Below are 4,112 nucleotides of genomic sequence, written 5' to 3' on the forward strand. Positions count from 1 at the left end.
GTGTTCTTAACCACGAAACCCGAGAAATAAAGGGGCAAGAGTCCTTCCTCCAATATTTCGACGTATTTCGCAAAATTTATGTTGCCAACGTACTCCACTAAGCTCGATCTCCCACCAACCCAAACAGCTCCCCAAACCATCACGCTGAAACCACCATGCTTCACAGTTGGCTGCAATCTGTTGAGCCAGAACTCTTGGTGAGGCATTCTCCAGACCCATATCCTTCCACTGTCCGAAAATTGAGCGAATCTTGATTCGTCTGAGAACAATACGGCCTTCCAAAAGTCCAGAGGCTTGGTCATCATATCACTTGCCCACTACTTTCGTCTGACTATGTTGGCAGATCTTAATAAGGGCTTCCGTCTAGCTGCTTTGCAACGATAACCCAATCTGTGAAGAATCCGTTGAACAGATTTCGGGCTCATCCCACCAACTTTGGCCACTTCTGCAGTCGTTAATCTGGGATCCATTTTGATGCTCCTCTTGACAGCCCCTTTTGTCCTCTCCGATGGACCAGGACGACCCGAACGCTGCTCAGTTGTTTCCTTGTTGTGTTTCCTCAACTGCACGATGATTCTGTTGACAGTCGAAAGCGGGATTCCCAAATTCTGCGAAATTTGCCGCTGTTTTATTCCACCATCTGCTTGACCAACTATCTTTCCTCTAACAAAATCTGACAATTCGAGAGAACCTTGAGTTCTAGGCATGTTGTAGCACAAGATAATTAGTGTGCGGATCATTTTCATTTATATAGTGCTCCATGAACACAAGTTTGTCAGCATAAATCAGTTAAATGACAAAAAATTAGGTGTCTATTTACTTGTGACCACTCAGTGTATATAGGTTTAACAGTCGAAGGACACTCCTTCAGCTATTATTTTCATGGTAACATATAACTGCAATAAAATCGTTATATGGTACGTTCTCGTTCTACAATAAACTAAAAACGAACCAATCACAATTAATTACAGAAAAAAGAAAACATGAGATAAAATCGTTATATGGTACGTTCCCGTTCTGCAATAAACTAAAAACAAACCAATCACAATTAATTACAGAAAAAAGAATGACACTTATCATTTTTGACGATTTTGAACATGTAAAACAGGTTTTGGAGTATCTTAATAGTCTATATGATAGCATAGCGTTCACTGTAGAGAATCAAAAAGATCAACAACTTGTCTTTTTGGATGCATTAGTGCATAATAATGAAGTATATCACAGAACACACCTTTTCCTGTTTTATCCTGTCCCTATTTAAAAACCATCTAATTAAGACTATTTGACCTAAAGAGCTTCAAAATGTCAAGCAGTTTTTTAATACAAACAAACTTCCTAAAAATATCATAAATCACATTGTTTATCTGTGGAACGTTAATATATCTAAATAAATACTCTGGTAAACATGCATTGTTAGTAAAAATACAACTACGTAAACTTTTCCGTATTGTTTGTCCACATAAAACCTGAATGTAGATTAGAATCAAAGTCAGTGATAACAATTAATTACAGATCTACCACCAGGTGGCTTGAAACAAGTGTGGGCAAACATGCAAATATGCTAGCTGGAAATAAATCTAGTATAAAAAATCATGCCATTCGTGAATGTGACGTGGTGAAACATTGGACAACGAGCGTTCGAAATTACATCAAAAAGTAATGATGAGAGAAGTTTGCACATACAAGAGACCACAACTTAATAAAACTAGCATTACTGAAATTATTATTGTTGGTCGTCTGATTGCTTTACACTGGGCAGTTGTTAGCCAAACATAAGACATTTTATGAAAACGTTACGTCGTTTAGAAACTGAATTTTTTTTTTTTACTCTCGAGGCTGCTTGACTGTTGGGGCATCTTAGATAGTGATGCAACATTGATTATTCTCGAGTAGATTAAACTGGTAGCGCCCAACTACTCTCCAGGTAGCCGTTCTTAATTTAGCAGTGAAAGTCTAGAGGGAAAGCAGCTAGTCAACACCACACACTGCCAGTGAAAGCCTAGACGGATGGCAGCTAGTCAACACCACCCACTGCCAGTGAAACCCTAAAGGGAAGGCAGCTAGTCAACACCACCTACTGCCAGTGAAACCCTGAAGGGAAGGCAGCTAGTCAACATCACCCACTGCCAACTCTTTATCTGCTCCTTTACTTACGAATAGTTGAATTGACCATCACATTATAATGCCTCCACGCCTGAAAAGGTCAGCATGTTCGGTGACGGGGATTCGAACCCGCGACCTTCAAATTGCGAGGCTAGCGTCCTAACCACCTAACCATGCTGGGCCTATAACAGTGACGAATATTTAATAAAATGAAGAAGGACAAAAAAAATTACAGAACGCTTAAAGCTGTATCTAATAGGACCTCTATCGTTTTACTTTGTTTACACTGTTGATTTGAAATTAGAAGTTGACTACAGGAACTTGGTTGCAATAGTATTTCATATTTATAATATCACATTCTTTTGAATTTGAGTTCTTTTAATATATTGAAGGTCTAATAAATCAGAAGCTCTAAAAATGTTTGAGTAAAACAAGGCCAAGTTTTAAAACTGTGGTGTAGCGCCATCTAGTGTTCGATACATAACAGTTTTTGAGCAGTATTTTTAGATTTTACAGGTATGTACAAATATATATACGTATAGGGTTTCAAAGCGGATTAACTACGTCTAATAGAATGTAATATTTATTTCTTCCGAATTTAAAGTGTAAAAACATGTGGAATCTTATGCTTAGTGACTGTTGTTTTCTTAGCGCAAAGCTACGCAATTGGATATCTGCACTCTGTCTGTTGCCTCCGGATTTTAGCGCTGTAAAGCTGTAAACGTACCACTGACCCACCGATGGACTACTTAATGACAGCTAATATTGGGTTTAAAATATAAATATTATGTTTGATCAGAGTTGTAAGAAATAAATCTCCACCTTTACATTTTACGTAAAATCTCATGAATGAATTACAGTTTGTATGGAAACAAAATTATTATTGGTAGAGAAATTAATGAAAATAGTTAAGTTTTATGGATTAATTCTTAATATTTAATTATAATTTAATGGAACTTTACATTATTAGTTACTCTTTGAAACGTATATTAAATGTTTGTTATATAACATATTTTTATATGCGCTACTGATAATAAGTTTTGTGTTGCCCTCTGTTGCATTAATTCCGCAAATTTAATTGTAGGATTAGATTTTAAAATTTATTTTGTTACTCTCTGAACACTCAAAAATTAATTATATTTTCTATTCTTTCGTTAGCCACTCTATAAATAAACAATGTTCAATTCGATTAAAGCTACACTATCAGGATAAAAAATTCTATATTTTGTGGGTCACTTGCTGTTGTTTAGGAGGAATCTGTAGATTTTGCCCCCCAGTGGCACAGCGGTATGTCTGCGGACTTACTACGTTAGAATCCGGGTTTCGATACCCGTGGTGGGCAGAGTACAGATAGCCCATTGTGTAGCTTTTTTTTTAATTACAAACAAACAATCTGTAGAGTTTTAGTATTACTACTGTCGCGCTGTTGGAGAATGTTGATATAATTTTCAGGACAATTAATTTGCTGGTTTTGCTAGCGCAAGGCTACATAATAGGCTACCTGCGTTCTGTCTAGCGGTGGGAATCGAACCCCGATCTGTAGCATTGCAAGTCCATAAACGCATCGTGGACCCGGCGGGAGATCTTTCAGAATAAATTGTTAGTGTGCTCTTTTAGGAATTTTTGTGTCTTTGATCGGTTTCTATTTTTGAATGTTCTCTACTACAAATCCGTTAAAGATTACAAGTTTCGTATATTGGTAATCAATGTGTATCTGAGAAGTAAACAGTTATTTTTTAAATATTTTGCGAGTGGTAACATACTCCATTTTTTAAAGTTAATTTTATTAGATTAGTTGAAATGTTTAAAATAATTTTGATTACTATTGTCGTTATAAATTTCTATACTTATAGAGGCTAGTTTTCATTGTTAGCTTAGTACATGGATTTAGTACCAACCTAAAAATCATGAGCTGGTCGATCCTCATACGATATTATTGTGATTACACTAAATATGTTGTTTACAACTAGAGTACCTAACAAATAAATTAATGCATTCTAATCATTAGA

This window comes from Limulus polyphemus, unplaced genomic scaffold (genome assembly GCF_000517525.1).
Source record: "Limulus polyphemus unplaced genomic scaffold, Limulus_polyphemus-2.1.2 Scaffold1093, whole genome shotgun sequence".
NCBI classification, from domain to species: domain Eukaryota; kingdom Metazoa; phylum Arthropoda; class Merostomata; order Xiphosura; family Limulidae; genus Limulus; species Limulus polyphemus.